We start from the raw sequence: 22,378 nt of genomic DNA, 5'->3' as shown, positions 1-22,378 counted from the left end.
ATCTTGCAATGCGGAGGTTTTGTGATGTTTAAATTGTTAATATTTATTTTTAAAAAAAGTAATAATTTATATTCTTATTCTCTTTTAATTAAGACCTCATTGATTAAACACAGCTCTCACAGGTTCCTTTAGACCAGTGGTTCCCAAAGTGGTCCCTACGGACCCCCAGGGGTCCCCGGTATCATTCAGGGGGTCAGTGGAAAATTAAAATTGACTGAACAACATCAGGGGGTCCGCGCAAAGTTCAATATAAAATAATAAAACTGTGATCCATTTTTGTTATTATGGAAATTATAAACTAACAAGGTGACCAATTAAATTTAATCAAAACTAAAAGCGTAATATCTGCGTTTGTTGCAAAACTTTTTCTGTAAATACAAAACTTGGGAAGAGGAGAATGTTCACAGTTTCCAAATCTTTCAAAATTGCAAAATAGAGATGAAGATTTGCTTGCTCACTGTCAACAGTTTCTTCATGCAGACCTGAACCGAAGATTACTCGTGGGGATTTGCGGTAGCTACTCACAAAAATTGAGCCGGATATAAATACACTCATAACATCTCATCACGTTCATCCAAATTATTAATTTTATTTTAAACAAAAGTTATAATTTCAATAAATACTTCTTCAACAAAATGTTTTTTTAAATTTGTAATTTTTATACTATGCATTTATGTACCTTTTTCACTTGGGGGTCCGTGGGCAAGTTTTGACTATAAAAAGGGGTCCATGGGTCAAAAAAGTTTGGGAACCACTGCTTTAGACTAACTAGACGTCTCTATCACCCACAGTCTTCTCCTCTAACACTCAACAATTCTTGATAGGCATCCACAGCATCCCTCAGTCAGCCTTGGGCTCTTCCTATTTTCATTTCTGTCTTGAGAATCCTTTATTCAATCTTCTACACTCAGCTAACTTTTAATACAAATATTTTATCGACATGTCCACTTTAGGAGACGGATTGTGTTGTGGGCTACCACTATCAAGTATCTTGGAGTATTACTGGATCGTGGGCTGACCTTTACCCCCCCCCCCCACATAAAGGATAGTCAATAAAGGCAAGGCAGCCATTCGAGTGCTATTCCCTCTGTTCTGCAGGGACTCCTAACTGTCCCCAGAGAACAAACTCCTCCTGTACAAGGTTGTGGTTAGGCCTATGTTACCTTATGCTTGTCCCTCCTGGGGTCTGACGTGTCGATCCAATATCGCCTTGTTGCAGATCATGCAAAATAAATTCCTCAGGCTTGTCACAACTTACCCCCGCTACACCCTTATTACAGACACACCAACATGGACTATGTAGAACACTACACCAAGTACCTCGCTACTGGTTTCTTCAGTAAGTGTGAATCAAGTTACAACCACTTCTGCAGGCGAATAGGGGACTATAGTGTGGACACGGTGCACAGGCACAGGAGAGTTAAGGACTCCCTGAATTGAAATCTTTTCTTATAAGCTGGGGGTTTTTCATTGTTTTTCCCTTAGTATATAATATTATTTGTTTGTACAATTTCTGAAACTACGTCTGCTGGAGGTTATAGTATCGTAGTTATACCAGCACTCCAATGTATATATGTATGTACTTTTGAATATTAAATAAATGTTTATCTTCTTCATCTTCTAATACAAATATTTGAATTATTGAAATAGTTTCTACTTAAAAATTGTCAGCTAAAAATCCTCCAGATTAAGCTGCATTCTTCTCGCAAATCTTTTAGATTTTCATTCTTCACGAAGTTAGCATGAATTGTCTCTTCTTTCTCTTTAGAGCTGTACTTTCTTTATGAAGAAGGTCCTGGCCTTAGAGCCATAAATAACAGACTGAGGACTGAAGATGGCTTTTGCCTTTCGGTAGGCGTTCTTCTTCTATACGAGGGTCGTTTGAAAAGTCCGTGCAAAGTCAGAGAGATAGCACCACTGGCGCGTATCGAGGTTATGTTTAGTTAGTAGCATCTATTGGAAGAACACACACCAAGTTTCAGCCAGATCGGTCTATTTCTTTGTGTTTGGCATTCGTTTGAATCGAGGAAGTCGAGTGATTTTCTCACGCTTGACCAAAAACGAAATCGTGTGAAGTGTTGCAAGGACGGTTTGCAGCTGTTCCAGAAGAATCCGCAGGACTTTAAGCGTCGTTTCGTCACTGTGCATGAAACATGGATACATCACTACACTCCTGAGACCAAAGAACAATCTAAACAATGGGTTACCAAGGGGGAATCTGCGCCAAAAAAGGCGAAGACCGTTCCTTCGGCCGGAAAGATTATGGCGACTGTCTTTTGGGATTCACAAGGAATAATCCTCATCGACTATCTGGAAAAGGGTAAAACTATTACAGGTGCATATTATTCATCGTTATTGGACCGTTTGAAAACCGAGCTGCAAGAAAAACGCCCACGATTGGCCCACAAAAAAGTCCTTTTCCATCACGACAACGCACCAGCTCACACCTCAGCAGTTGTGGTCGCAAAATTAATGGAAATAGGGTTCCAACTCGTTTCACATCCCCCCTATTCTCCAGACTTGGCTCCCTCGGACTACTATTTGTTCCCCAACATGAAGAAATGGCTGGCGGGAAAAAGATTTTATTCAAACGAGGAGGTGATTGCAGAAACGAATGGCTATTTTTCAGACTTGGACAAATCCTATTATTCGGAAGGGATCAACAAACTAGAGCAGCGTTGGACGAAGTGTATAAGCCTAAAAGGAGACTATGTTGAAAAATAAAAAAGGTTTACCCCAAAAAATTAAGTAGTTTTTATTTTTGCACGGACTTTTCAAACGACCCTCGTATAGGATTTACCGCAATACTCCTTTCTTTACTACATCTTTAGCTTTCAAATTGTTCTAATTAAGTATCGCGTCATCTCTCAATTAAAAAAGGCTAATTTCACATCCATTATAAAGGTGTTTTTGGAACCATTACCGTTGCAGTTAAGAGAGCTATTAATAGATAAGATATTTGCATAAAAAAATAAAATCATGCAGCTAATAATTGAGGAGAACATGCGAAATAAATTTATCAATACTTATATAAATAACTGTGAAGCTGACCTTTGCTTTTAATTGACAGTTTACTTTCATGTTTTAACGGAATCATTATCGGATGCTCTCGTTGTAAAGTTGTAGAGTGTAACGACATTATTGCGTAAGATATAGTTGTAATGAGACGCTCGCTAGTTAATCTACAGTTATGCTCTAAAACGAGAGCAGAGTTGACGTTGCGGTTGACAGAGAAGTTGTTATTCAAATCCACACTTCGTCACCGGCGCTACTCTTTCCTAACTAAGACTACATCTAGTTATTGGATAGCCAAACAATCAATTTGAGGATGGGCTAAGCGAACCATTTTCTTTTTCCAACTACAATCACAATTTTTGTTCTTTATTAAATGAGTAACGCCATTATTTTCCTGGAACATCATCTCATAGTTTAGTTCTGCTGCATATTTTTTTTTTTAGTTGCAACTTTAAAGTGTCTTACAAAAAATATTTTTTGCGAACTTATTTTTTTTTTTTTTTGGCGCATCAACAGCTGAGGTTATTAGCGCCCGGAGCTTTTTCCAGTGCACTGCCGGCCTCCGGACAGTGTTCTCTCGTTACAGACAACACTGTCCATCACCGGACAGTGAGCTGTAAGAAGCTCCTAGGAAGATAAAATCTAAGGGTCAGCTGCTGGATTCGAACCCGGGACCTCCGCGTGGGAGTCCAGTATGCTAACCTCATAGCTAATCCCTTTCCTTCGCGAACTTATTATTATAATTAATCTTAATATTTATCCAATTAGCTAATTGTTAGTAAATCTGTGAGTAATCCTGCTCACGGAGGTAACACCAAGCCTGTTAATAATAACAGTTATTACAATAATAGTAGTTAATAGGGAAGGAATTAAAGCAGTGGTTAGAACAACACGATTCCCACGCAGAGTTATTGGTGCCAGATCCAGCTGCCTTCTCTTAGATATTTCTTTTCCCAGAACTGTTCACTGTTTAGGTGACAGACTGGAGAACACTGTCCGACGGCACTGAGATAGGCTGTGGGTGCCGACGATCTCGGTTTTTGAGATTATTATGTTTTTGTACAAATAAGGGTTAAAGATTTATTTCAAATTACTCATTCGATAAGTTCGAAATGCACTTAAACATAAATAAAATGGCGTCAAGCTACAGAAGAACCTCACTTTACAAATCCAAGAAAAAATTCAAATTAGTGAAAAACTCTAGGCAGTTGAATATGTTTATCTAGATGTGGAAAATTCTCTTCTCGTTGGGATGACGTAATATGTACCATGATATCTCCATGGTTACTGTTTATTAGGTAATCAGACGGAAATATCTCTAGTACTCTGTAATCATTTGATACAAATTTATGTGCATATTATTATCTTTTACGCTCATCAAATAATGGTTGTTTATTTAAAAGAAGTGAGATATTTTTATTTTATCAAAATATTCTTTGTTTTTATTCCTTGAAAACACAGGAAATTTGACAAATATTCGAAATGTATTCTAAAGAGTTAGTAAGACGTTAGAAAAGGAATGAATAAGTAAAACATAGAAGTACCGATAAATGGCAAGCATTTAGTTTAAGATTTACGAAATACGGTTAACCAATCTTGCACCTAATTGAACAGAAACGTTAAACAATTAGATTTGAAGATGGTCGTTGCGTGAACGCTTGAGGTAGAATGACGGACATGGAGAATGAACGGGTCATGAACAAGCCGTCCTGTTGAACTATCTTTTCCACAGCTGTGGCTCCTATTTCCGCTTGCACTGAATTCGCCATGTTTATTATAGTTTTTATTAAAATTCTGTATCTACTGCTTGCTGCCATTACATTAAAAATACTTTAAAATGTACGTGAATATTTGATATCATTGGTGATTGGAACTTCACAGTACTATTTGGCTTCCAGACTGTGTACTTTTTATACGATGACAGAGTTTATCACCCAATAGTAAGCCGTAAAAAAAAGAAAGAAATCTTGGAGCTACTAAACCAAAGTTTTAGTGAATGATTACAAATTTTCTGAAATATCAATTATCTCCATGAAAAATTTAATATTTGAATGACAATTTTGAAGAGTTACTTAACCTAGAGATATCACTGAGGAGTTAAATAATCTACTGTACGCCATAAAGTTAAATCATTTTTTGTTTTTATCTCCAGCGCTAGTGCTAAAGATAGATGATCGAAATCTTAAGGCAGAACATTCAGTGAATAAGTTGTTCTATCTTTGTATGTTTAATAAAACTTCCATATTAAGGATAATACTAATTCTCCACTATTGCTGATTCAAAAAGAGGAAAGAATTGGTTTCGTAGGAATTAATACTCTAGTTGAAAAAGCATTGAATTTATATTACAGACTTGAAAGATACCTAATAAAAGAAGATACATTTCTTTAATTAAGATCAATACCAATTGGAATAATGTCAAGAAAATAGAATGTTTTAGAAATAAGAAAGGAGAACCAAATTACGCAAAATACCACATTCTATAATTTAATTTTAGCCTCTTTTGTTAAATGTAGCTTCTAACTTTTCTTTGGTTTGCTTCCTTTGTAGTCTTAATTTTATGTGATGTTGAAACATTATTTTTAGTTAGCATTATTTTGTAAGTGTCAATGACAAAAGTTCTTTTTATTAAGACTATAATTATATTCTCCACATTATTTCAAAGGATTTGTTTGTTGGATGTTCAAATAGTTTTATTAAAAAAAAAGAAAGGTCGACCATCATTTTTTCAAAGTTATATTGAATATATAGGCTATGTGAAGGTGAGTAAAGACTATCCTTGGACTGAAATTGTACGGTTTAAAAGGCTGCATGGAAACTGCACAGTTCAAGACCAGTAATATATATTTTTTAACAATGAAAACGTAAAATGAACGTGCACCTTAAAAGCCATTCAACTAGATATGAAATTGAAGGTCTTGAAACTGGCAATAGATTGTGAGGAGGAAGCAATGGGTGTGGGGAGTAATGCAGTAGGAGAGTTAATGTGTTCTGCAAGGAGAGAACGCAAGCAGTACTGCCAAGTTGGATGCTGTCATTTGGGAAGAGAATTGTCTCTTATCTGCCCCCAATATGGCCCTATATAGAATCTTCTTGCTCTCTAACATTATCAACACAAGATAACAAGACTCTCGTAAAAGTATTGTTGAATATCGAACATTGTGATAACGGACGAATCCAAGAAATGGTGAAATGGGAATTGACCCTCTGATGAGGAAAACCAACTGGTAATAATTGACTGCGGTAATGGACATTATTAAGATATAGTCAGCCATTAGTTTCACAAGCTTTATTACAACTTTTATATTACTGTTGGAAAATATAATATAAATAAAAGAAGTGGAAAGGAAAGTTTAAAAAAGGAGAGCGACGAATAGTCTGATTTTACTCTTGTGTTTGGACTTTATTGGGCCCGGGAAATATAAGCTAAGGGCAAAACTTTGTGCACCGCAGATCGATGTTAATAAGAAATATTTTAAAATTTGGTATTTGAATGAATTTATAATTTAGAAGCAATAAATGGCACACTACCCTCTTGTGGAAGCTTAAGAATATTTTACCTGCTACGTTTTATTTAATCAGATACTTCCGAGTGCAAATAGGATCTTCTTTCTCCCTAAAACCAATCGACGTTGGAGTTCCACAGGGCAGCATTCTGGGTCCTATTCTCTACTCCATTTACACTTCAGACATACCAACTGATCCTAACACCACACTTCTCACATACGCAGACGACACCGTCTTACTGTCTACCTAATCATGATCCTGTAATAGATCACAGAAATCTGCAATCTCATCTCTCCTCACTAGAACAATGGTTCCAGAGATGGGCTATTAAGCTTAATAAAACTAAGTCTCAAAACCTCATTCTTCACTCTTCGTCGCATTACTCTTCCTCCAGTCTTCCATAACCTAACACCTCTACCAGTAGTGAACGTTGCCCGCTACCTTAAGCTTTACTTAGATCGAAGACTTTCTTGGAATCCCCACACTAGACTTAAAAGAACAGAACTAAACAGACGCTATCGGCTACTTAAAAGACTCTTAGACGATAGATCAAAACTCTCTCTGGACAACAAAAGACTGATATATACTTCTATTTTGAAACCCATCTGGGCTTATGGAATAGAGCTGTAGGAAACGCTCCAATCTCCAAAGGGTTCAGTCTCTTCAATCTAAAATACTTCAAACTATCGTAAACGCTCCATTTTATGTCTACAACCCGACTATACACACTGACCTTAACATTTCTTTTATCTCACAAATTGCTAAAACACGTTTCAGAAAACTCCACTTTAGCCTGCAATCTCATATAAATCCTCTAGCTTAAAATCTTTCTTCAAGAACTCTTGCTGACAACCCGACAAGACGCCTTAAAAGACAGTGGCCTCGTGATCTCCTCTCTAGTGATGAGAGTGACTAACCATATAATGTTTTGGAGTGTTACCACTGGGGTAACTTCTCCACTCGTTACCTTATCATTTATTATTTTATTGTATCATTGTTACTTATAGCGCTAACGCGCTGATTGTAGCGCAATAAACGCACAAAAAAGTACCAAGAAATGTGGAGAGGAGAAAGCTAACACCAAATTTATTTTTAAATTTAGCGGTAATAAATTTGAGAGGGTGGTGTTTAGTGATAACAATGATGACTCATTAAGTTTAACTCATAAAAAATTTTATAAGCACGAATAACTGATAATGTTATTGTAATATTCCAGCCTTCACATTACGCTATCTTTTCGTGACGCAAGGCATGTGCTTTCAAGGGGTCATTCCATTTTTTAAGCTTAATTAATAGTTAGTACTGTTAGCGCTGACTGCTTACCACGCAGAATTGAACTTATATATAAATAAAGTTGTAAAAAAATTATACGCGAGGCGAGTGCAAGTGCAAATTGCCGAGTATGAGGAAAATACTTTACACTCGAGTTAAATATTATATTTTGTCTGCAACCATTAGGGTTATTAACTAAAAAAAAAACTAAACAGGAATCACTAGAATCCATTTTAAATTTCTATAAGGTAACACTATAACTTTTTTAACTGTTATAATTAAAAATATCTAATTATTTATTAAAATATTATTTTTATTTCTATATTCCTTTCAATTTTTATTTTATTTTTTTAATATTCGTTTTTTTAATTATTTAGATAAAATAAATTTAAATAAGCTTATTAAAGTTTTACAGAAAATATTTAATAACAAAACTTCTTATATCAAGGAAGCACAATAAAGTTTTTTCACTCACTAGTGAGGAAAGTGACACTACGTAATGGGAATTTTTCCCCACTAGTGAGGTAAAGTTGGGCATTACACAGCTGATTTTAATTGAATAATGAGAACATTCCTACATGGTTGCAGAAAAAAGATATAAATTGTATTATTATTATTACTTTTTTTTAAAATGATTTAAGGCGCGTCAACATCTCAGGTTATTGACGCCCGGAGTTTTTTTCAGTGTACTGCCGGCCTCCGAACGGTGTTCTCTCGTTACATACGTACAACACTGTCTATCACCGGACAGAGAGCTGTAAAAAGCTCCTAGGAAGAGAAAATCTAAGGGCCAGCAGCTGGATTCATTATTATTATTATTATAATTATTATTATTATTATTATTATCTCTTTAGATTTTTTTTTTTCTAATTTATTTCGTTATTTACAATCTGTATAATATAATATACAATAAGTAAATAGGGAGGATGAAGGATAAATGGGTGCGTGAAAGACAGGAGGAAAGAAACTGGCCAGTGGTAGCATTCTCTACAGGATATAATGATTTTTAGGTCTTCAGACCTCAAGGAAGTCGCGGGGCCACTGGCGATTCAGTCGGCAAGTATTGTTAGGAACGTCAGAGGTGGCGAGAGACTGTACTAGATGGTTGGAGCATTATGGAATTTTCTTGGCAAGTTTGGGTACGAAGGGGATGTTGAAGTCGTTGTGAAAAGCCTTTAGATAGTGGAATCTGAAACGATTTTTAACTCATGGATGATTAAATTCATCCGTAGTGGCTATAAATAAAAAAATTGCATCAGATTATTGTTGTTATTTATTACAATAAGAGACCATGATCAGTTGAACTGCTCATTAGACAATTGATGAGAAGCGAGGACTTGAAAGTAGAAGTCCGTCAATACGGATTCAGTTCGTAACTACTTTTAATTTAATAGAGAACTGTTATTAGTAAAGTAATGGGCATCCACTCCCGTCGAATTCTAATTTGGTAATTGGGGAGCACCGCATAGAAAAATAGGCAGTTACTTTTTTGTGTAAGGATATCCGCCCAAGAACAATTAATTTATATGGCAACAGTTGCATTTAGTAACTCGTATCATGGCAACAAATGTAGCAATTCAAAAAAAAAAAAAAAATGATAACTGAAAAATATCGTAACGTTTCACATTGAATACAGCTAATTTATATATGAAGCTATTGTGTATAAATCACGTATTTTAATTTCAATTCTATTCACTCTTTTCAACATTATGATATTTTTTGAGCACAGAATTTTAAGGACAACATTTAAGGTCTATTGCTCTATTGGAAGGTGAATGTAATGTTGAACACAATTGCACTATAATCACGCCATCCATAACTATAAAACGTTACATAATGTAATTATATTAATCACTGATAATGAATTGATTCTACAGTAATAATTTCTATAAATAACTGTTCTATTTTCTAACAACATTATTGGATTTTATCTTACAAAATTATAGTACAGATTATTTTTCAGGTCAGTTTCATTCGCACGATATTCAGAAAATCGGTACATTTTTCTTTAAAAAGAAATGGCTGAACAATGGATTAACTACCTCACAGAGTTTTTTATTGAGAAATATAGAAATTAAATTGTATTTTTCGATGCTAATTATCTTCTTCTGAGTTACATAAATCATTTACTTAAAATAGTCTTAATTAATTCTGCTAAGTAGGAGGTGGCTGTTATTGTTAGTTGACTTAAACGATCCCACAGTTAACAGACGCTACTGACTACTCGCCGAAAATATCTAATCTCCTACTTAATCACGATCAATGCAACTAATACAATGAACATTAAAATCTAACCTGGACATCGTACAGGGCTCAACAAAACTGAACGAATTCAGTCCTTTGATTCTAAAATCCTCTCCGCACAGTTTTAAACGATCCATTTCATATTATAAATCTAACCATTCACTTATACCTAGAAATTCCGTTTGAAAGTCAAGCAGCCTGAACATTCTCATTCCAACACTCTTGTGCACCATTAATCGTCGGTTTATACTTCGAATCATCATCCTAGAAGTTTAAAATGGCAGTGACCTCGCCGCTGAAATTTTATGACAAATTAAAAAAAAAAAAATTAAATTTATATCTAATAGTAACATCCAAACTATTTTTTTTTTTGCAAAAAAAAGACTACAGTTGTCGAGAACCAGATAAAAAAAGACAAGACGAAATCACATATCTGAAAAGTGATTCACAGCTAACTAAATCACCAGAATTCTGACCAGCTTTTAGAGTTACTATCTCCAATGTTAGTGTCGAACATTTTAACTTTCCAGTTCTCCCAGAACCAGAATAAAAAAAATTCCTGGAAGGATATTTTTAAATTAAAGGACTTACATGGAAATCTGGGCGTGCAGCTAATTTGCTAACGACAGAGATAATGGTAAAATGGTGGATGTAAAGCTGGAACTAAAACTGAAAATATTCAGTAAAAAGACGATTTTTTTTTATTTACAATAAAAGATCTGGTATTATTTTGTTTTATGTTTTGAAGTATCTTTATTTCTTTTTCCAGGGTTTCTATTGCACTAGTAGTATCATTTTGCATTCCTAGCGCGTACGTGAGGAGGGTGCATAATAATGTGCAGTGTGAGTAAGGATGTGCTGTTGAAGTTCGCTAAAATCCAGATAGTTGTCCACTTCAACTATATTTAGTAGGGCCTGTATGTATTCGGGTAATTGTATGAGTCATCTGGATGTGTTGAATTAATGTGGGATACCGGCACAGGCCTAAAGATATCTGAAAAAGTGGCTACACCATATTCCCACCAAGGACCTACTGCCCATTTTCCGCATGCACGAGGTCTGTAAATTAAGTAATGAGACTGATTTTTTAAAAAAATTTTATTCAAAAAGAATTACAATTCTATATTGTCACCTTCAAAATAACTTCCTTCTGAAGCCACACAGCGCTGGAGACGTTTCTTCCACTCCTCATAGCAGTGCTCGAACTCCGATACTGGAATAGCCTTCAGCTGGTCGGTTACAGCCGTTTGAATGTTTTCGACTGTCCAAAAGTGAGTTCCCTTGAGGTGATTTTTCGACTTCGGGAAGAGAAAAAAGTCACAAGGACTCAAGTCAGGCGAATAAGGAGGCTGAGGAGCCACAGGAATGTTTTTACTGGCCAAAAACTCGTTTATTGAAATTGCTGTGTGACAAGGAGCATTATCGTGATGCAACACCTACTTGTTCTTGATGTTTGGTGATGCAACACCCACACGAATGACCCTTCTTCGAAGTTTTTCAAGAACCTCTCGGTAAAAGTGTTGATTAACCGTTTGACCTTGAGGTAGAAACTCTTTGTGGACGATTCCATGGATATCGAAAAAACAAATCAGCATGCATTTTATGTTCGACTTTGCCATCCTTGCTTTTTTGAGCCTTGGAGAGGTTGAAGTGTGCCACTCCATGCTATGGCGCTTGGTTTCTGGGTCGTACTCAAACACCCAAGACTCGTCACCAGTAATGACAAGTTCCAGAAAATGGGGGTCATTTTTTCAAGGGAACTCATTTTGGGACAGTAGAAAACATTCAAACGGCTGTAACCGACCAGCTGAAGGCTATTCCAGTATCGGAGTTCGAACACTGCTATGAGGAGTGGAAGAAACATCTCCAGCGCTGTGTGGCTTCAGAAGGAAGTTATTTTAGGTGACAGTATAGAATTATAATTCTTTTTGAATAAACAAATTTTAAAAAATCAGTCCCATTACTTAATTTACAGACCTCGCATAGTGCAAATATGGTGAAAACGCGATCTTGTTAGTTTGACGTAATTGCAATAATTACCTTGCTCTTTATTTTATATTGCTCTTTATTGTTTGCTACGAAAAAAACGTTTGTTCATAAATTATTCAATATGTATTCTAGCAAAGAGTAGAATCTGGATATAAATTCTCCTTTTAAGATAAATAGAACAAGATCACTGCTTCACAAATCGTCGCAGCATTAAAATAATCATTAAATATTTTTGTGATTTAACATTTGGTTATAACTTTTTCTTATTTTTCCCACACTTTGTTTGATTTTTTTTATCTCATCTTTTAATTAAAGAAATAGTAATAAACATCCAACTAATCTCATGTGCTTTGGCATTTATTTTGACCTTTTTTAAGTGTAAGGTTGGATAGTCAGTGTATGCCTACGTCCTTTTGGCACTTTAGGCTTATTTGCTGCTCTAATAGATATTTCACATTGATTTCCGGAAGTTGATTAATATTTGTGTTAGTTGTAAATTGTACAGTTATTTTATTACATACTTTTTTGATGTTCTTTTTCGTTAATTTTAATTAACAGTTAATATAAATATAATGAATATACGAGTATGTATATTTTTGATGTGCTGAAATATTTTAGATGAAAAAATATTTTCTGTATTTTGATCAGTAATCTAACGTCTTATTCTTTATGTACAGATTCAAATTTAAATGAAATCTCTTTCAGTTTACACTAAAGCTCTAGAACAAATCTTCTTCTATTGGGTACAATTTGTTTTAGGTTTACGTTTGAAGTTTTGTAAGTTAAAAGTCACTATTTGCAGAAGTATCACTGTAATTAGCTGTTAGCTTTAATTGTAGAAGATAACCACACTCAATTTGTGGAAATAATTTCTTTACAGTATAATAAAATAGTGGACCAAATGTTATTGTTTATCAATCAATTAGAGTGTGCATTTTCAAAAATTGCATCCATACAATAACTTCCGTTCTTACCGTTTTAGTAGAAATAAGTTAAAATAAATTAGTATAGATTATAGAATGTAAAAGAAGTTTATTGATTGAATGGAAGTCAAATTGTCTTGATGAACTTCATTTGATTTTGAGATAGAATAGTACAAGTATTATTGTAAATAGTATTACATGTCCAAGAAATTTCAAAACTCTGTGAATGAGAGAGAGACGTCCTGAATTAACTAAAATATTGAATGTTTTAACGAATAATTATTTTGAAAATGTGGTTTATAGTGGAGCGCTGTATAATTTTGCTGAATTTTTAAAGGTCATAACCACTTTTTCCTTTTTCAGACCAGTTCTGGAGTTTCAATTAGCATTCGTTAGTAGATGCATTCTGCTGATAGATTCATTTACACTCAACCATTAGTTGATTTATTTTAGTTAGCAACAGATTTATCTTAGTTTTGTATAATAAAAACATAGTTCTCCTCATCAACTGTTAAAAAACAATAGAAAGATACGATGGTTAATATTAACGAAATTATATTGTGTCAGTGAATTGTTCAGTTTTCTAATTTTTCCTAAACACTAAATGGTATCAACAGATTCAATTCTCACTTTAAGATTGAATGAAACCTCACTCTATTAAAAGAAATGAGCTAGGCGCCACTGTAGCCGAGAGGTTAGAAGTTAGGTCCACGAAGCTAGCATGTATTGTTGGTTCTGGGTTCGATTCCGGGTCTAGGTTTTGGATTTTATCTAATGGTTAATATGAGAAATTTATAGTTACATATGTTAAGTTAATTGCCCCCGTTCGCTACACCTAATTAGACCGTTCCCACCTCATTGATACAAACATAGATTAATAAATAAATATTAGCTGCTCCCAGTCTTTTTTTTACTGACATTGTACCGTTCCAGCCAGTAAAATGATTTTTCTGATAAGATACGTCCGAGGTTTTACTTTTACTAACATCTAGCTAGGCTTAGTGCAATAGGAATATGTAGTAGTGGAGTCCGCCTTTGGTCAGTGCAAACAGTCTAGAGTCGACAGTGTGGGGGTGAAGAACCGCAATCACTGTCCATCAAAACGCACACAGAGATTGGTGTGGCGCGTGTAGGAGCACGTTGGTACGTCTGCAGTGTGCTCAAACTGGCTGAAACGTTTTGGACCTTCTCCTTTGGGCACGTCGCCCCCATCTAATCTGTGACGGCCTCCTTTTCAGGGCTTCAAGAGTAATCCTCATCACAACTCCCCCCCGTCTCTTTCTGTACGCTCATCATCAATAAATAAAGCCTCTTATATTAGTTTCGGTTTAATCTGTAGTTGATTCATCTCAAATTGGTTTACTACCTTTGAAAGGGAGATTTAATTCAGCTCTGAAAGTTTCATTAAATAAAAAATAAATAGAATAAATTCAGTAAATTATTGTTCATCGTTTCCGGTGACAAAATCATTGATGCAAAAGTAAGAAAAAGTTATTGCAAAATAGACTGTATACAGAGTTCTGTTTGATAAATAGTAGTGAATTATTGAAAATGATTTAACTATTGCCTACAAAATGCATTCTTATTGCCAGCTTTGTCCTTGGCCATTTTTTGCATTCTTTTTTGTACTTTATCTATTTCCACAACTGCAGTATATTTCTGCAACAAGTGAAGCTGATACAACATGATAGAATAAATACATGAATAGCATGAGGGGAGAATGCACCTAAAGAGGTAAATTTCACTATTGTACACTGGCACTTACTTCATTTAGAAGATCGCGGTGGCCACCTGCGCTTCAACCGCCTGGGAGGATTTCCTGGTAGAGTAGTAAGTTGAGATACTAGAGGATTGGGATGTGAGGTAATTGAAGTATGAAATTTAATGTAACGGGATCTGAAACGTAGGGAACAAGGTACGTATAATCTCGGTGCAAGGTATAATTAGAAATAAAGTAAGGAGCATTAGCGGATTCTATGGAGTGTTTTTGACTGGAAGGATTGGATTCAATAGATATTGGAAGCTTTGGCTGAGCCCGAAAGTTCCATTCCGTAAGTCCAGGCAGGTTTCAGTATCATAGTGTTGATAAGTTGTTTATTCTGTAGTGAGAGTTTATGTCGCTTGTCGAGAAGTCCAGAGAGAAGTTTGAATCGTCTGTTCAGTTCTTTCCGTTTAAGTCTAGTATGCGGATTCCAGGTTATTCAAGGTTTTATTTGTATTTTTTGTCGCTGAGGTGGAAATCTTATTTAGACATTCTACTGGTGCTTGTAAGAGAGGATAGATATTTTATTTTGATTAATAAATTATATTTCCAATTAGTGAGTGAAGCTTATGTGATTAACAAGGATGGAACTGATGAAAAAATTAAATGCCTGGTAGAGGTTACTCCTTGGTTTCATGGCATTGTTATCTTTATTATTTATTTATACAGCCCATCCTGTTTGTACAGCCCATAAAGTGGGCCAGTAAAGTTTTAAGTAAAGATGTGTTAGTTTCTAAATGTAAAGCAGAAACTTTAAATTAAGGATGAAGAGTATAAATTGGTAGCACAATAAGCTCCGACTACAATTCAGCCAAAGACTGGTTGCCTAAGCTTTGGAGTGGGTTATACATTGGGAAGATGTGGATATGGGTAATCCTTAAAATGGATTTAGGATGCCCTAAATAGTCTTTTTCATAACTACCGTTCTTTTTTCTACTCTAAGACCAGATTTAGAAGACACTAGACAAAACTTCCTTTTATAAGGAAGTAATTTCTTGATCAGACTACACATTAGTTATTCAAAATTTTAAGATTTATGGGTAGTCTATTTGTAAATAACATTTTTTTTAAATGCATTTTTTTCTATTACAAAGAATTCTGATTTTAAGTATATTTTTTAGGCTTCATGAAGTATGATTCGTTTATATGAATTTTTTGCCTCCCAACTTAGGCTTAAGCTGATTTTATTGCTAATTTTTCTACCAGCGTAGGTAGTACTTCTTTTATACTACTATAGAAGAATTGAATTTCAAGGCAAAAAGCTCATTTTCAGTCGCCTAATTTATTTGTCTCATGATCCTTACCATCTAAACCTTTTAACCCTCTATTTCTAAACAAGACACTGACTACCATTACAATAAAAATCTCTCTATTTCAGCCAACCAGATTATTCTTCTCCACTGGCCTTTTTGTTTTTGAATCCTCCATCTTAATTTCTTCTTTGCTAGCTTTATATTAGACTTAAAATTACTTTCAAGATAACGAGCACGACTATCAAAATGAGGTCAGTCGCTAATGCTAAGATATTAAGTTTCTAATGCAGCTGCTTGCCCTAAAATTTTCTCTTTCTAGGAACTTCTTACAGTTCACTGTCCAATCATGGATAGTCTGTTCTTTAACCAAAAAACACTCTTCGGAGGCTGACATTGGTACACTGAGAAAAAGTTCTGGAAGCCAACGACCTCAGTTGTGACGCGTCTTTAAATAATGCTAATAAAATAATGTTAATAAATTATTTGGAAGGTAATTAGTAAATTTTGTTTTAACCTTTGATATAAATCTGATTATCTGACCACAATTTGTACTGTAATTGAAACTGCCATGGCGTTGATTTAAACAAGAATTATTTAGCAAAAAAGTTTAACTCAACACAAAAGAGGAGGCAAAATATAAATTATAACTTAATAATGTTTTACTTTTTACTTTTACGTTTTATCTAGCTAATAAATTTGCGTAAATTATTCAGGGGAAAAAAGTATATACAATGTACACATATATAACATTTGTATATTTTCTAATTCAGTTCGCGTGCGTATAAAGGGGTACCCCGGCATGATTAAATTGCTGATTTCAGTTTTTATTATTCTATTTATTAATGTGCACGAAACAAACAATGACGGGAGGGGAAAAAAATTAAGCTTGAATCTTTAAATAAACTTAAACTGAAAATAATTCATCATTATACTTGTTTTGTACTTACGGTTGATTTATGTATGAGATTTGCGAACTTTGTATTCCCACATTCTGCACTAATTTACGTTTAATTATTCAAAATAAAAAGAAACATATTTCTTTTTTTCTCCCTGCACTGCGTCTGTAAATTATAAATGTGTATTGTTTTTATTAACTGTGGATGTTTTTTAAATTTTAATGGTTGCTGTGTACCAATTAATTTCAAGTATTATTTCAAAATTCTTCTAATTAGATTAAAAAGTTTGGCCAAATTATTATTATTAAAATGTTAACTTTTAAACAGCTCTAGCCACTCACTCAATCTTGCGGTCCATTGCTGATGATATAGTCTCAGATCAACTATCCGATTGTCTCTGGAAGAGACTTTACAAGATCAATTAATGGATCTTGCAAGCAAGGATCAGGCAAGCAAAGATTCATTAATGAAAAATGAAAGTAAATAAAACTAAATTCAACCACATATCTTTTTTGGCTTTAACGAGACTTGTAGTATCTCCCTCCAAGCCTCTTTCGAATCCCAGACTTCTTTAGCAAATTTGGACTAGGTACCATCTAATCCAATAATGTAAATCTATATTTAATCAAGCACTCCAGTGGATTTACTCCGTGCCATTTGTAAGTAGTTTTTTTTATCTCCCTATACTATTTCACTTGTTGCACTGGACTGTATCGTTAAAACTAAAAACGTTTAGCCAAAAGTGTAAGTTTACAAATATAGGTTTCTAAATTTGTTTAAAAAAAAGTGTATCTAAAATGTGATTCTTGTACTTTGATTGCCTGAGTTCTCTATAACTGTCGCTTATGAAATTTCGGCAACTCCACAGCCTTCTCATCTCTGCAGTGTTCATGGATCCATGGATTTCATAGAATCTCTTACCGCACTTTCTCTAACTTACTTCGCGTATAGAGTTTACACTGGACTTGTAACCTTGACTGTGCAAGAACAACCTCTAGTTTTGTTAATTATTAAAATATTAAAGATTATCCTGCACTTATAAATTAAAAAGGATGTAATTTTCTCGCTTTCTGGCTTTGTAAGGTGCATCTAAACTTTAAGCTATTAAAAGAAGCATGATTCAAAAATTTTTCGAGACCTAAAGACACATAGGGTGAAGGGACCAGTAATTGACTGCTTAAGAAAAAATTCGAGTTTAAGGTTGAATAACTTCCGTTATTTTGGCTCCAGGTGTAGGTTGTAAAATTGTACCGCTCCAGTAGGATGTATTTTATTTTATTAATATTTTAAAAGCAGTAAATTCGATCTTTATGTCAACCAAAAATGATTTTTTTTGGAAGTATGTCAATGACCCAGTAATTGACATACCGAATTTTCGGTGGAACCAGTGTTTGACATGGGGTAGGACCAGTAATTGACATACAAATATATTCATGAAACGACATAAGATATGCATTCAAAATCACTTTTAAATCTAAATAAATCACTTAAATCACTTTTTCAATTGGATTTATAACAAAAATTGGTCTTATTCATAATTAATTACCATCAGTTTTTAAATAGGCAAACCTAAATAATCTAATATTTTTTCAACTTTGCCCTTTTTTATGCAGTTTTTGACGACCAACCCTTACACAACTGTCCTACCGGACAGTTTTAATTAAGTCCCCAAGCCAAGACAGGTAATTTGAATAACAGCCCTTACTTTCAATAGTACCAAGGAGATATTAGCTAACATACTTGTTAGATCGTACACAATGTTTGTCGGCTCGCTTTTATCTCTTTCTCTCAACTCTTCCGCTCTCTTATCCTTTCAAGTTTCCGCTAAATATTTTGTTACTTAAACCTCTTTTTGGGAATTTTTTTTTTGGTTCTCACTTTACCAAACTCTCTACTTCCGATTAGACTATGTGGTCACATCCTTGTTTTATCCATTCCGCCTATAACGTTGCTCTGATGGCAACTACGCGTCCTTGGGTTCGAGTTGTTGGTGCTTTCTAGTGAACAAAATTTCTCCTACGCTTCCCTTCTTTTGGAGCGCTTCGCTAATATTTTCCACGATCTGTGCTGCCAGTGTCATTTGCTTCGAAACCAAACTATCTGAATGTAATTCATTCTTATTTTCTGCATCTAAACAGTATTTGATTGTTTATTATTACTGAGTTACCTCTTGGGCTCATGTATATATACACTGTGCACGTTCATGAAAAAAAAACTAGATTAAAAAGTAAGTAATGTGTAACATCACTAAGTCACCAACTTCTCCACTTATGTTTAATTTCGCCCCTGATACTTCTCTTGAGGGAGCTTCATTTTTCCCCTGGCCGTTTTATTTGATGGAATTCTATGGTTCAGCCATTTCCTCCCTTTCTTCTTTGGCATGTGGCAAGGACCCAAAACTGAGGGAGAATGAGAGATTTTCAAACTCCGATAAGTGGGCGTCGTTTTTATCAGTCACGTTGGCCTCGTGAAACTGTTCGGCGATCTCGACTATTCCAGTTTGTTGTTCATACATTGTTGTTCTGTACAGAATAATCATTCTGCATGCCCTCTTGAAATAAGGCGTACATTTGCTAATTCATTAATTTAAACATATTTTGTTGGAAGTTTTACTATTTATTTTATGTTGCCGATTTTTATCAATGATTTTATTTTACAATGTATTGAATTTTTAATTATAATAAAATTTACCAACCTATCTTATCATTTTCCCAGGAAGTCAATCACTGGTCTCAAACAAAAAAGCTGTAGGACTAGTAATTGACATACATGTCAATTACTGGGCAGATTGCCGTTTCAAGGACCAGTGATTGACAGCCCCATTTTAATCCTCAATGCTTCTTATAACTAAAAAAAAAACTACATAAATGAAATCTACAAGTAATACTAATTATAACAGAACATTGATAACCACACGAATATATGAACAAATAAACGAAAAATAAGAAAAAAGAAAAATTATTTTCTTATCAATCCTCCTTAGCAACGGCTTGTTTTTTCCTTGATTTTGAACTTTTTACACAAATAACCTTCCACTGATACCAAGGAACATTCCAATAATTAATATTTTTCTGGAACTGCTGCCCAAAGGCTTCTCAATAACGAAATTGAAAGAATCACCACTAAAAACGGCTCATATCCCTTATAATACCAGTTTATATCTGGTATGTCAATTACTGGTGCCCAGTCAATTACTGGTCCCTTCACCCTACTGCCTCTATTATAGACATGACTGTAAAGCATTCATAAGGAAAGGAAATATTTAAAGTACATTTTTCAGTAGATACATTAGATTAGATTAGATTCTAATAGAGCGGCCCTTAATGCCTACGCCACTGCGACCCCTTTGGATCTATTATGGCTCCCCTACTCTAGAGCTTGCCCTCCAGACCCGTCCGTTTAATTAGACTCTTAATTCTGGAGAGCGACTGTTGGGTAAAGCTCACAGGTCTTGGATTTTCCTCCCCGAGAAGTGACATCCTCAGCCTGACAAGCCCCTCACACTGACACAACACGTGCAGTGGCGTTTCCTTCTCTTCCTGACAGAACCTACAGAGGCTATCATCTGCCAGGCCCATGAGTTGCATGTGTTTTCTGAGCCTGCAGTGGCCGGTCAGTAGACACTTACCAGAAACAGCCTGAAACATGGTGTCAAGAGATCATCGGACATTTAACTAGGACGTAATAAGTGAATTAGTAGAAATTAACATAATTTATTAGTAAAAGTCCAACAAAACTTTTTTGGAGTTAATATTTTCAAAAATGTAAGTCGCAATCGGGCTGAAATGACCACAGATGTCGATGAACCTAAAGAAAAACGTCGCTACTTTAACAAAATAAGTGAAATATCAATTCTAAAAGTGCTATATTACCTCTCTATTGTCTTCCAACAATCATTTCTAATGGTTGGTTATATTAATGTTAGATTTGTTAACAGAGACGGATGTTCACGTAACAGAATGAAGAAATCGTTAACAATTTGCTTCCATTTTGTTATTACTTAGAGCTGTACATCTTCCGGTGTCATTAGAAAAGAAAAATTGTTGGTAAATGCGATTTCCTTTTCACTTTTTTAGTTTCAATTGCTGTGTAAAGTGCGCTCTTATAGATTGAATGCAATTTAATGTATGGAAACTAATAATTCGGACAGGTTTATGTTTGGCACACATGGCTTCCATGCCAATTTTATTTCTCTGGTTTTCTTCGTGTGTTATTAAAAGAAAATTCCAAAAGAAAAAGAGGAGCATAAATGTGCATATTTTTATGTGCGTAATGTTATATTCGGTAGAGTAATTTCTTACGATTATGTGATGAATGCCAGCACACATCTTAGGCATTGTTTCCTGACATCACTCTGGATACACTATTCTAGAATTCACAAACTATAAAAAAAACAATGGATAATTGACTTAGGAAATAGGAAACCAGATGAAATAATTCTTAGTCTCCTGCAGAACTTCTTTCGGGAAACAACATTCAAATAACCCGCTTATCTTCTTGGTTGTATTCTTAAGTAAATAGTGGTGACCAGCTTCAATACGAGCAAAATGGTCCGCCTGTTCGTTATGATACAAACTAATAAGGTGGTGTAGGTAATAAATAACTAACCACAGCGATACCAGCTAGCTATTGACAACTTGAAAACACAGCGAGAGTCTAAGCCAGTAATGGCACACCTTTGGAGAAAGGCGTGCGTAAAAATTGAAAAAACTTGACTCTGGTCACATATAGAAATATTCATAATTTTTTGATATTGGCAACCATAGTAATGAAAAAAAAGGTTCATTAAATGACCCACATTATGATCATTGATCTGGGCAAACTTTACCAGACTGTTATTCCTAATCAATATCGTAATTCCTTCAAAGTACTCACAAATCGTTATATTAATTAAAATATAAAATAATTTTTTGTCACTGCCAAGGCATGTCAACTCAGAGACGAATGTCACCTCTGACGTTCGCCATCGCGGGTTTAAACCACTGTCGTTAATCCTAGTATATAGCAGAATAAAATTTCAAAATAATATGTTGCTTAAAGAAAGAGATATAGCGGACGCAATTTAAGAGAATGCCATGGCCCAAAAATCTTTAACTCTTAATATCTTCACAATTTAAGGATCTCTACACAAAAAAACTATAGCTTGTTATGAAAAAAGTATGGTATATAAGAGAGCAAAATTTCATACTAATAACAATTTTTTTGTCTCAACGCACGTGTCACCAAAAATGAGTTTGCTTTTCACCTCTAAGACGCCTGTCATACGTTCGCCATCACGGGTCTAGACTCTAGACCACTGTCGTTAGTGGCAATTAATGCCATTTTTTTAAGTCGTATAATCGTACTATTTTGTTAATGGAATGTAATTCATTAAATTAAACTGTTAAAAAGCGGTGTAGGGCTCAATTTTATTTTACTTTATTTACAATATTACCAAATTTTTACTCGTGATTTGAGCTTTCATCCCAAAATGTAGTGGGACCCCATGGAAAAGATCTCTGATTTGAGGATATGTTCT

General features: G+C 34.7%; 1 protein-coding gene and 1 long non-coding RNA gene across 3 annotated transcripts in view; both read left to right on the top strand.

Moving 5' to 3' along the window:
* The window catches only part of LOC141456349 (uncharacterized), a 105,737-nt gene that overhangs the window by 23,146 nt on the left and 60,213 nt on the right, over positions 1–22,378 (top strand). The gene's annotated exons all lie outside the window — the stretch shown is intronic.
* LOC141455682 (uncharacterized) lies at positions 8,506–9,877 on the top strand. Its single transcript, XR_012459397.1, has 2 exons — positions 8,506–9,631; positions 9,757–9,877. It is a non-coding gene; the product is annotated as an uncharacterized lncRNA (long non-coding RNA).

Source organism: Rhodnius prolixus, unplaced genomic scaffold (genome assembly GCF_049639745.1).
Source record: "Rhodnius prolixus isolate KJV_2025 unplaced genomic scaffold, Rpr scaffold_4, whole genome shotgun sequence".
NCBI classification, from domain to species: domain Eukaryota; kingdom Metazoa; phylum Arthropoda; class Insecta; order Hemiptera; family Reduviidae; genus Rhodnius; species Rhodnius prolixus.
The sequence above is the reverse complement of the archived record's forward strand: the minus strand, read 5'-3'. Positions and strand labels throughout refer to the sequence as shown.